This window comes from Pseudopipra pipra, chromosome 11 (assembly GCF_036250125.1).
Source record: "Pseudopipra pipra isolate bDixPip1 chromosome 11, bDixPip1.hap1, whole genome shotgun sequence".
Classification (NCBI taxonomy): Eukaryota; Metazoa; Chordata; class Aves; order Passeriformes; family Pipridae; genus Pseudopipra; species Pseudopipra pipra.
Genome location: NC_087559.1, coordinates 2,895,035 through 2,907,539, shown reverse-complemented (window position 1 = coordinate 2,907,539; position 12,505 = coordinate 2,895,035). Strand labels below are relative to the sequence as shown.

The window sequence follows — 12,505 nt, the reverse complement described above, 5'->3', positions numbered from 1 at the left end:
GACAGTACAACTGGCAGCATTTTATTTAGTCACACAACCAAACCCAAATTAGCATCTCATATCTGTTCCTCTGAGCTTTAAACTTGGTTCATGTCCTTGACACGAGACTTTTATTCCAATGAAAGATTTTTGGTTGAAACTCCCATTTACATGCGGAATTGATGGAGAAAAATTGAGATTTTCTTTATCACGATTGTACAGTATGAAACAAACTGCTTCAGGTTCTGATCCCCTCCAGTTTCAGCTGTTGTATTGTTTAGGCTGGGGCTGACTGACAGATCCTTCATTTCTCTTGGGCAGACTGATGCAGCAATGGGCATATCTGAGCCATTGGGCTGCTGCTGCTTTGTCAGCCTTGACCTCCTGCTGCATCCACTCATTGCAAACCTGACACTCTTCATTTCTCAGCCCTGGATTTGGTTCTGACCTCTCTGAGCCAAGATTAGGCACTTTCACTGTTTGTGAGAGTTCTATGGACAGGTACCAAACGATATCAGAGCGTGTTTTCTTTCTCACACTGGATCCCTTTTCACCAATTTGTGTCCTACATCAGAAACACAGATCTCATCATTCACACCTCACAACAAAATTTAATTGCTATCCATCTTAACTCTGATTTATTTTATAGACTTTTTTGGCTTAATACCAGCCTTCACACAACAGAACCAGCCTACCCTTGAAACCTGGATCACTGAGGAACAGTGAGTTCTTGGTACTTGGGGATTAGAAGTTGCCTGTGATGGACATACTGGTGTTTTTTTCTAAAACTTGGCTTTGATCAACTGCATATTTAAGCATCATTTTTAAAAAGGACTGCAGTTGTTGGAGCTGAAATCTGAAGAACCAGCCTGGCAATTTTTCAGTTAATATGAATAAGTACTTCTATGAGTCCTGGGAGTTCATTCCATGTTCCCTTTAAATTGGATAAAACCAATGGCTCTCCAAGCCACCTGGAGAGGCAGCCAGCACGGTCTCAGCAGCTTCTCCTCACCAGGAAGGTGGCATCCCTTCTTCACTGCAATTTCTTGCAAACTTTGCATGTTCAAATCTGGACCTCATCTTTCCTCCTAATGGGAATTAATAGCACTGGGAAATTCTCCCAGCAGTCTCTTTGGAAGAATTATGGTGTGACCCACTAAAAGTTGCCTCTCCATTTTTCTTGCAGGTAGGAACCCACAGGGAAAAAACAAACAAACAAACAAACAAAACAACAAAACAAACATTATTGCAGGAACAAACCAATAAACCCAATCCCCAATGACTCTGCTCACAGGCAGGGACAGGGAATCCCAGACTGGCTCATTTTTCAAAACCTATTGTGACTCATGAACCTTAAAAAATATCTCTGCCCGAAAGAAGGTCTCAGATTGTGCAAACTCAAAGCATTTGGGGATCAGCTGCTGAGGGAACGTGAAAACAAAGGTGCTGATTGCAAGGAGTGGGAGAAAGGAGATGTTTCTCATCCCATCAGGGGGATTTATCCGTGCTGATGGCTCAGCTCCTGGATGAAGAGGAGCTCTGGGAGCAGAGGCAGGTCTGTGGCACCCTCTGCTCCTCACTGAACCCACAGCAGCTGCTCAGCTGCCAGATGCTCTGGTTTGGATGGGTAAATCACAGCTGCACCCCTGAAAATGCAGCACTTCACGCTCCAATCTGTGCTGTTCAATCCTCATGTCTCATTTTCACTTTTTACAGATCAGTTTTCTTTTCAGTTCTTTATAATTTTTGTTTAAGTTGGTTCTTTCTTCTTCCTTTTTTTTTTCCTGTGTTTGTAGAGATCTCTGTGAGCCATCAGAGTCTGTGTGTTTATTCAAGTAGAGCTCAATAAATAGTTGAAGTAATGCAGTTTTTAACTGAATAACACTCCCATTGAAGTCAATGAGATTTTAATATGTTTAAATACCACAGAATGTAGCCCTAAATTCAATTAAGTTGAGAATTGCAAGAAACTTAAATCAGCCATGTAGGAGGTCTTGGAGAGTTGGTTCCCCCCCCACACCAGGATAAGAGTTGTGTTTCACATGGTGATAGAAATCCAAAGTGAAAATAAGGGTCACCTCCTTTAATTTGGGCTGTTGTTCCACAGATTATTTGCTTTGTGGTACCTCATCTCTTAGTGGAGGCTCATCTGACAAAATGTAATGAGACATAATGATTAATTATCTTCACTACTATAAGTTACAATAAAGCAATCTGCCTTTGATGAAACCCTTGAATTTTAAAAATTCTTTTAACAGCACTCTTGGACTGCATGCACAGTCTTGCAAATTCCCAGACATCTGGAAGCAAATGCCACAAAATGAGCTACAATAATTCCATGAATGTAGGGGTTTCAGTAGCATTGCACAATATCCAAGTTACAGGTTTTGAACTTGATAGGACGAGGGGGAATGGTTTTAAACTCAGAGAGGGCAGGATAGACGGGATGTCAGGAAGAAATTCTTCCCTGTGAGGGTGGGGAGGCCCTGGCACAGGATCCCAGAGAAGCTGTGGCTGCCCCTGGATCCCTGGGAGTGTCCAAGGCAAGGTTGGACAGGGCTTGGAGCAACCTGGGCTAGTGGAAGGTGTCCCTGCCCATGGCACTGGGTGGAATGAGATGAGCTTTAAGGTCCCTTCCAACCCAAACCATCCTGTGATTCTTGAGTACCAGTGACTGGTAGTATTTGCTCCAGAGTCTGTGGGGAAAAAGCAAAGCTACAGAATCATAAAATTTTGCTGGAATCCATGTAATTAACTCCCAGAATGGAGCCAGGGACTGGAGCTTGGCAGCGAGTTGAGCAATGAACTGCAGGAAGGAGTTGCTGTGTGTCACTTCAGGGCAGACTTTTGTAATTGTAATTCTTATTTACAAAGAGAGTTATCATGTTTTTCTCTGACTGTGCTATTGCTGTTCTCAGGGATTAAGAGACACCAAAACCCACCAACATTTTGATGTCTTGTTCAGATAAAGAAGAAAGAACATCTGTCCCTGGCAAATCACAAATAATAGAGGAAAGTTGGTGAGGTGATCAGGAGAGATTTGAGTGAGAAGCAGGAAGCAACTGGCAGTTCACAAGAGCCCAAAATCAGACTGAGTGTCACGTGGCACAAGGGCTGGGCACGTCCACGTGAGTTTCTCATGACTCTGAACTTGCTGTGATGATAAAGTGTTGATCTTGATCATATCTGAGCTATCTACATCAACTCCTTCCCTGAGTGCTGAGCTCTCTGAACAAATCCTGCAGCCAAGGGACAGAAAAAGGATGTTTTCAAACTCGTTTTGGGGAGGATCCTTCTCACCCAGCACTGCAAACTGTGGACAAGGTCACACTCACCAACTTTTTTGTCTTCAGAGGAGCCTGGACTTCATCCCACTGCTGGAGGAGGAGGAAGCTGTGAGTATCCAATTAGTTTGCATGGAGTGGGAAGTGACAACAATAATTCCCCTCAAGAGCACTTCACATCTGGTTTTTTTCTAACTCCAAGCTACGTAAAATATTAATTTTTATTGCCATTTTATTCCATGTAAGACACAGACGAGGTTATACAACATTCTACTTATTTCTCACACCACAGCAACAATAATTTACATTGAGAGCTGTAAATTATGAGACCATTGGCAATAGCAGGGAGTAAATGCTTCCTAAAATGCTTTAATAGGAGAGCTGGTTCCTATATGTGTGTTCCTTGTAACTCAGTTCAGTCTAAACTGGTAGTTAATTGGGTTGTCATATTTATAGGGTGAGTATTCAAACATGTCTAAACTTCACAAACCCTTCTGTAACGAGAGAAAGACAATGTTAGAGCCAAATCAACCCCAAACTTTTAAGCCTGTCTGCACAGCAAGCTCAATAAGCACTTTTGCAGATCTGCCTGAAACCTGTGCCATTGCAATGCCATTATTCTCTTTATCAGCGTGTAGGTAAGTCCTAGGACTGGTGGAAAACCCAAAAATATGAAGTTTGTTTAATAAAACCTCTTAAAATGGGTGGCATGAAACCGAATTATTTCAACTGGAATATATACACTGGGGAAAAGCGAGATCTTGAATATTCACATTACAGCTCATTGAAAAGGCAATGGGCTATGCAACAAGATTGACAACAAAGGGAAAAATGATGAGGAAAATTGCCTTACTTATCTGCTAGAGTGCTCTTGACTGCCAACTGTAATTTTATGGTTCATTATATAAAAAAATACCATTAATGTTAGTACTTGTGTATCATAATCACGAGAAGAAGGGAAAAAGTTCATTGAAATGTGCTCCATTTTTAATCAAGACACTATAATTGTGTGTTTTTCAGGCATCATCAATTTCCATCAATTTTACTACTGCAAAAATAATGTGCTGCTCCAGTTCTTCCACAGGTCAATGCCTGCGTGAGGTACATTGACTGCAGGATGCAAACTGTAAATAAACAGTGGCATAATTTATCTTCTCTGATATTACTTGATTCATCCCAAGCTTTAAGTTGATAAGGGGAGAAAATGGGCCGGCTGGGTTTGAATTGTGTGGTGCATCACATAACTTAGAAATGGCAGGAACTTTTGTTATATAAATGTTGTTATATAAAATGTCAGGCAACAGCCAATATTAGCAGTGCAGAGCCAGTATCACGCAGCAAATGTGTCTGTCAGCTTATCTGTGTGCTTTCAGGAGCTGGGAAAATCACAGAGCAGATAAAATTGTCTGAAACAATGGCAGGGGCTGCACTGAGAAGTGTCACAAGCCTGGTGGATTGGCCACCTCAAGGTAACTCTCTGAGCACCAGAGAATCTGAGGAGAAAGGGGGACAAAGGTGTTGGTAATTCAGGTGCTCCGTGTCTTTTGTTGAAAATGGGGCACAAGGAATTTTAGTGGCATGTTTGGGTGCCCAGCAAGTTTTGTGCAGAACGAGTTTTCTGAGTTAATGTTGGTGTTATTCCAGTGGGATGTTGGGGAACAAGTTCACAGCAGAGCTCAGTCCTGGTGCAACCCTGGAGAACAGCAGAGTCCCTTTCCCAAGGGCTTCCTTCTTGACAAAAGAGAGATGATTCCCAGATGATGCATTCCTACTTAAGGGATGCTCAGATTTTATTCCACAAATCCATGGTTGAGACTGACCTTGAGGAAGAGCTTCTCCTTTCTCCTGGGAATGTGCTCTGGGTTTTGAAGCCTGGGTAAGTCAAAGTTTGTTTACAAAATTTAAGTTTAAAACAAGTTACAGCTGTCCAGCAAATTACAAAAAGTTCATTCTGGATATGTTATCAATGTTTCTAAAGGCTGTCTTGCATCTACTGGTGGAGAATATTAATAAAAAAATGATGTGTTTTATGGGCAAACCCTTAGGTAGCTGATCCTTAAACCCTCTGAGCACATTCCCTTCTTGCAGAACTGCTCATAGAATCTTGGAATCCTAGAATGGTTTGGGTTGGAAGACAACTTAAATACCATCTAGTTCCAACCCCACAGCAGGGCCACCTTTCACTAGACCAGGACCAAAACTACTCCCAGTATTTGTTTCACGCTCACCCTTGTAAGCTCAGCCTAAATTCCTTGGAGGACAATCTGCATGAAGATGCTCCAAAATGAGGGCAGATTTGTTCCATCACATGAGAGCAGCACTGACACACATCACAGCCAGGAATAAACAATATTTCCTCTCCATTCTCCCTCTTTTGAAAGCTCCCTCTCCTTAAATAAAGGAAAAAAGGCTCGTTACACTGGAAAGGGCTTCTGCTGAGTAGCTCATGTGAGGGCAAACAGCTCATAAAACTGGCATTACTTGGATGATATATTCATGTAGTATTTCATCTGTACTAGTGTAATACAGGATCAGATTTGTGTAGCTTTAATTATATATTACTTGATAAAATAAGTTCAGCTGCCAGAAGCCCACTGCAGTGTCTCAGGCACACAAAGTTTGGTTGGGAGGGAAGGAAAAGAGCAGTTTATTTTATTCCTGAAGAGCACATTCTTCACCAAGGGGAAGTGAAGGATGGTGAGACTGAAGCTGAGAGGCTTTCCTGAGGCTGACAAGCCCTCCAGGAATCCCATCACTTCCAGGACTCTGGGAACAAAGTGCAGCACTTGCTGCCAGCTGATCCTCTCCCACAGCTCAGCAGAGGGCCTGAAATCACTGCAATAATACCCACATTTATGCCTGTTTTCAAATTAATGTCACTGCACACCTCACACCTTTGAGGTGGGATCCTCCTGCAGAGGATGCTGAGTGCTGGAGGAGCCTCTCCCTCCTCCTGTCCCCAGCAGAAGGGAATGTCTGGGATAACACACTGCAAATGTGCCTGTAAAAACATGGCATTATTCATAGTGTATGATTAGTCTTGCACGCTTTCCTTGTTATAAATATGTAACACATGCTCCAGTGCAGAATGTGATAATGTATTCCAACATGATCTTTATTGCTGATATTTAAAAACCTGTTCCTGAATATGCACAGTTTAAATTTCACATGAATGTACATCTACCATTTTTCCTGCTTTAAAGCAGAAAGTCTCTCAGGCAAAATGTAGGGTTTATGTCAATCCATTTTTACCCCTTTCCTCAGCTCATTTGTCTACAGTTAAATATTTTCTTCATCTTCCACAGGAAAGTATGAATTATTCCAAAGCACAGAGTGCTGCAGTGTGTGTGTCTGTGTTTGTTGGTAAGTCAAAATACAAACACTGGGAGAAGAAATTCTCATTTGTTTTCCATTCCGGTTTTTAAGTGATATGTTAGGAAGCAATCATAATAAAGAGGAGCTGGGGAAGCTGAAGAAATTATTTCTCAGTGAGACAGCAGCCTGCTGTTATCTCTAATCTAAGAGGCACTGGATAGAGGTCATCTTCTGATCAATGAAGTGAATTTCATTTTATGATGCTGAAAACAGACAGGGAATGGTACGATCAAGTGCCTTCCAAAAGAAAACAGAAGCAGTCAGAGAGGGAGGAGAGAACCATAACAAAAATAAACAGATTTATTGCTCTATAGAGCCTGTTTTATGAGGGCCCTGGAGTGCAGGAAGAGGAGGTTGCCCTCCTTTAGCCCCCTGGATATGCAGAGAGTTGCCAAAATTTAAAATGCCTTTACCTGCCCAGAACAGTTTTCTGCATGAATGGGGTTAACATGGTGTGGTTCTACATTCACAGATTATCTCTCACAAATGAAAAGCAATTTAGTTTCCAAGCTGTAATGTGATGGGACTTTCAGGAATCATGGAATGCTGACAGCTTTTCTGTTCCACAGCTCCAGGAACTTCAACACAGCTTCTCCCCTGTGCCTGGCTCGGAGGGACTGGCTCTCTGGTTGCCCATATTTTGCTTTTCAAGAGGAATTTGGCTTGATCAGGTCTCACAGCGCTGTCTGAGATGATTTTGGATCACCAAATAATATGGATTGCAAGGTCAGATCAAAATCTTTGCTACTGAAGTTTAACAGTTAGTTTGGAATATTAAGCATGGAGATGTCATGGTAATTGAGCAAATATTAGATGTTTTATGTAGCCTGTGCCACAGGAAAGCCTGAAAACAGTGTCTGCTGCTCCATCTAATAACTGGGGAAAAGGAGGGAACATTCATCATGTTTTGGGGAGTTTGGTTACAAATGGTTCTTCAGCAAGAAGTTAAAAGTATTGAATTTCTCAATAAGCACAATTGTCTATGTGAAATGATCCATCATGTAGAAAGCTGGGTAATTTTCCTGAGAGGAAGCAAGATAACCAATGTTGATAAGAGCAAGTAGATGAGAAAGTGGAAAAGATTGTTTAAATATAGAAAGGGATAAGGAGGTTTGAGAAATGGAGCAGGAAATGGGGAACTGAGCAGCTGTCACAGTGCATGGGAAAACCATCCGTTCCTGAATGTCTCACTCGATACTTGTGTCTGATCTATCGATCAGAAAAGAAAGCTGGACTGGAAATATTCCTTGGTGAAGGTTTAAGAGGAAGAGTAGATATGCACCTGTGTCCTGGGGATGGAAAGGTGTCACTCAGGCAGGGATGGTGATGAGCAAGTGGTTACAAACATCCATAAAGCAGTGAGAGAATAAAACTCCAAGAGTAGAGAACTAAAATGGCAGAGCAACAGTGAGCAAAGGAGCTCAGAATTCTGACTGATCTGCTCCTCATACACCTGTTGGAGGGTCACCTGTTGGGCCTCACCCAAATATAAGGATGCTGCATAGACATATTTGAAAAGACACTGTTTGCCCCAAGTAGCAGAGCTTCTGTAGCATCAGAACAGAGAACAGAGCTTATTTATTTCCCCAAACCTTGCAAACTATCTTCAAAATCAATGGAAAGGTAATGAGAGCCCTTGCTGTCAGCATGGATTAATCTGGAATTCCCTGGCATCTTCAGATCCCTGTGCATCAAAACCTAAGTTTATATCAGAACTTTGAACAGTGACTCAAAGTATTCGGGAGTTCAGAAAACGACAAGAGAGAACGAACTAAAATGCCTCCAATTTCTGTGGTTTGCCAACTTCAAAACCTCTGATTGTGCTGGGAGTCTTTGATCTCAGTATTACTTTTTTATTGCCTTTGAAGTCAAAAGCAAAGGGTGATTGCAGTGGGATCCACAGGTGCCAAGTGTTAATTCCCTGTAGTCACGTCTAAGGTACATCATATTAGCTATTGACCACTAGACACTAAAGAATGTAGCCATATGTAGAGAGCATTTTCTTATTAAAGAAGGTTTCACACATCAGTAGTGTTGGTTCAGATTGATTTTTCCCAACAAAGAGGTCACCACAGACCACTGATGCTCAGAACCTCAGGAAGGTGTTTTCTGGTATATCACAAATTTTTAATAATCAACTGTTACAGATGAGCAGGAGTTAAAATTATACCAAAAGTTATACACTCAACAGCAGCATATATTATTTTTGGAGCGGATGAGTGAGACCTCCAAAGGGGGAGGTTGGTGAGGGGCTCAGAATCTCTACCTGCTCCTGAGACAGGAGCTGAACGCTGTAAATTGGTCCCAGTGTCTGCCCTCCTACGGCACAGCTGGGAAAGAAAAATGGAAAGGGCTGCATTTATATGGCTTGTAAAATATTCATTTATGTGCTGCGCTCGAGGAGAATCGATCTCTGGAGAGCAGGAGGTTCCTTCATCTCAGTCAAATTAGATTAGAGGTAAGAGCTGAGTGGGATGAAATGTCCCGGGGATGGGGACAGGGTGAACCAGCCCTGGCACCGCTGGCTCTGAGCTCTGAGCAGGGCAGGGGGTCACTGGGACAATGGGGCTCAGACAGGAGCTTGTCCCTCAGCAAAGGTGTCTGGGTTTGGGTTCCACTCAGTGGCAAATTGTTGAAATGTTTTTGCAGATTTGTTTTGCAGTGACTCGTTTTATCTGCCAAAATAAGGCAAGGTTAAATAAGGTCAGCACTGAGGGAGGCAATGGATTATTCCTTTCATGCACAGGCACATGTTGGGATTGTTGGGATGTCCTGTGCACAGTCTGGAATTGGACTTTGATGATTCTTGTGGGTCCCTTCCAACTCAGGATGTTTTCTGGTTCTGTTGTGCTCAGTGTTTGCTGAAGGAGGTTGTAGCAATGGGCACAGCAGGTTTTTGTGCTCTGTTCCTTCCCAGTTACCTGCTGCTCCCAGACACTGCAGCGCTCCAGAGTTTTGTGAGGGGTGTATGTGGCTGAACAGACTTTGTTATTACAGCCTCTTGTTCAGTAGTTCCCTCACCAAATGAGGGAATTCCAATCCATTGGATTTCTCTAACCCTGTCAGACCCCCAGCCAGGGCTGTGCAGAGAACGTGAGATGTGATGTGGGCAGGCACAGCTTGGTTTGCCAGAGCCTGGAGTGACCAGTCACACCAATCCAGTGGCTTTTTTTCCTAGTTAAAACGCTCTTTGGATATTTTAAGTGAGACATTCTATTGTGAGTGGTGTTCTTTCAGTCTCTTTCTGATGTTAAGGAATCCTGACGAGTTTCTAACAACACACTTTTACATAGTTAAACTGAGAAATATCTTCTGTAATGTTTTCAGCTGCTTCTGACAATAATGTCTTTACCTTGGGAGCAAAGTATTCATGATGATGTCAATAAAGGCAGCAGTTTTGACAGCAGTTTTATATATCAGCACAGATCTGGAGTGCTGACTATTACCTGCATTATCAATTGGCGAACACTTTCCACGAGAAAGATGTCTCTTTAGAAAGCTGTTCCTTTTATGAGTGTCATCAACTCCTGTCAGCTTGACACGGCTGGCTTTGACTGGGTTTGAAGTTTTTTGTTGTTGTTTAAATTTGTGATAACATAAGTGAGCGTTTTGTGAGCGATGGATGTTGAGGAATGTGTGATGTTCACGTACAAACGGCTTCCTTCGACCGGGTTTGTGAGATCTGGGGAGGAAAAGACTTAAGGAATAGAGTGATTTGCCAAGCTTTTGGTAGTAAAACAGCCCAAGAGTAGTTCATGCAGAGGCAGTGACTTATTGCAGCTCTAAATATCCCAGCCTTTGAAAGCCCTGGGGTTTAAAGCTTTGTGCAGAGTCTCTGTTGGATTTGGGAGAACCCAAGGGCAGAGGGGGCAGACAGCACACAATATTATCCCAAAAAGAAACGTTTTATTTGTGATCAGTAATATTTATTTGTCCATGTTAAGAAAAAGACCCCATTTATATTTGATATGATCAGTATGGTTTCATACTTCATAATTTCTGATTAAGCTTCTTGATGGATGCAGAAAGAGCACAGGTTTGCTGACATATTTCAACTTTTTCACTGTTTGTTGATGAAGGGAACATCAACACAGGAAAAAGCAACGTAACACATGTCACAGCTCACCACAGGCTGGTGTCAGTGACTGGTGGTCAAGGGCTACACTCCTGAAGAGCAAGGAAGTGTCAGGTGACACTCAGTCCTTCCAAAATTATCACTGCCAGCTTGCAAGGGGCTGATTCCATCAGAGAGTCAGAGAATGGGTTGGGTTGGAAGGGATCTTAAAGTTCATCTCGTTCCACCCCCTGCCCATCTTCCACTGTCCCAGTTGCTCCAAGCCCCTTCCAACCTGGCCTTGGACACTTCCAGGGATGGGGCAGCCACAGCTTTCCTGGGAAACCTGTGCCAGGGCCTCCCCACCCTCACAGGGAAGATTTTCCTTCTAATATCTTGTACATTGTACCAGCACAGCAAAGTGGGACATGGATGGAGAGCAGAGAGCAGCTCCTTTCATTAGGGGAGGCCTCTTTCTGAATATTTACATCTGAGATATAAATCACCCCTAACACATCACTCAGTGTAATAGATCCCTGTAATTAAATGAGAGCTTTATTGAATAAATTACCACAGTGTTAATTATATGTGTAATACTCTTGCCATATCTCCAGCAATTCCTTTGACTTTATTGCAGATAAAACAATGACCTTGTCTGTTTTTACAGTGCTTGATAATTTAAGAAGATTGAAGAAATGTTAATTGTGAGTTGTCCAAGAAGCCTTTAGAAAGGCTTTAATACCTCTAATAGCATTAACTCAATATTGAGACAATATTATTCCTAATACTTTCTGTGTACTCACAGTGCCAGTCCTTTGGAACTCACCTGTGAGAGCCACTGACCTTGGGATGTGCAACAGACCCTGGGAATACACTGGGAAAATGTTGGTTTAGTCTATAATATCCCCAAATTGATTCTTCCCGATGGAGTGGGGAGTCAGAACTCATCTGCATCCAATCAGCAAGGATCTTTATGCAAATTAATACAGAATTAGAATAGCAGAGCACAACTTGATGACATTGGCCTTATTTTTTGTGTATTAGTCAATACTTGCTAAGTTTACAATTTTCCCTTTCCTTTGGCTTGTTTATTTATAATTAAGTTATTTATACATACAAGTACAAACTCACCCATTGGGCACTTCAATTAAATCCCAGTGAAGCTTTATTTTTATTTACTGCTTTCTCCAATAAATGCACATCTTTCAAATCTCTGCAGAGCTGAATCGATTCCTGGAGTATCATCTCCCAGTTTATTGAGTACAAATGGTGACTGATTGTCCCTTGACACCTCAGGAAAACCTTAAACATACAAAAAACTGTTTTGAACAGGCTACAACTTTATTAAGCTACCACCACATCTGGGAAATTATTTGAGATGGTTGGGAATTTCTTGGTAATTTTTTTTCCCCCACTGGAAAAAAATGCTGATTTGCCCAAATCCAAGCTGTTTGCTAAGCAGAATTTGATTCAACATATCCAATTAAGAAGAAAAAGAAGCCAGTGCAATAGCAGGTTGACACTGTTAACTGAAGATTGTGCTTTTTCTTGTGATGGCAATTTTTCAAAATTTTAATGAACTTCCACTTGAAAAAAAGAGTTGAAACCAATTAATTTGACTGACCTGACAAAAAAAAGAGGGAGAGTGTTGGTGGGTGGAAATGTGAGATCACAGATTTACACCCTGTCTCGTTCATAACTTCTCTGCAAACTGTCGAAAACCTGGGGGGGGAAATGCAGCTCAATCCACACTCAGTGGGGAACTTCCCTGCTGCTGCACTGCTGAAACCCAAACTCCTGCTCAGAGAAAACT

The 12,505-nt window shown here is 42.1% G+C and overlaps 1 long non-coding RNA gene across 1 annotated transcript; it reads left to right on the top strand.

The window, feature by feature from the left end:
• Window positions 1–2,650: 2,650 nt before the first annotated feature.
• Window positions 2,651–7,543, top strand: LOC135420032 (uncharacterized). The gene is made up of 3 exons (XR_010433299.1): window positions 2,651–5,139; window positions 6,569–6,626; window positions 7,208–7,543. It is a non-coding gene; the product is annotated as an uncharacterized LOC135420032 (long non-coding RNA).
• The last annotated feature ends 4,962 nt before the right edge of the window (window positions 7,544–12,505 follow it).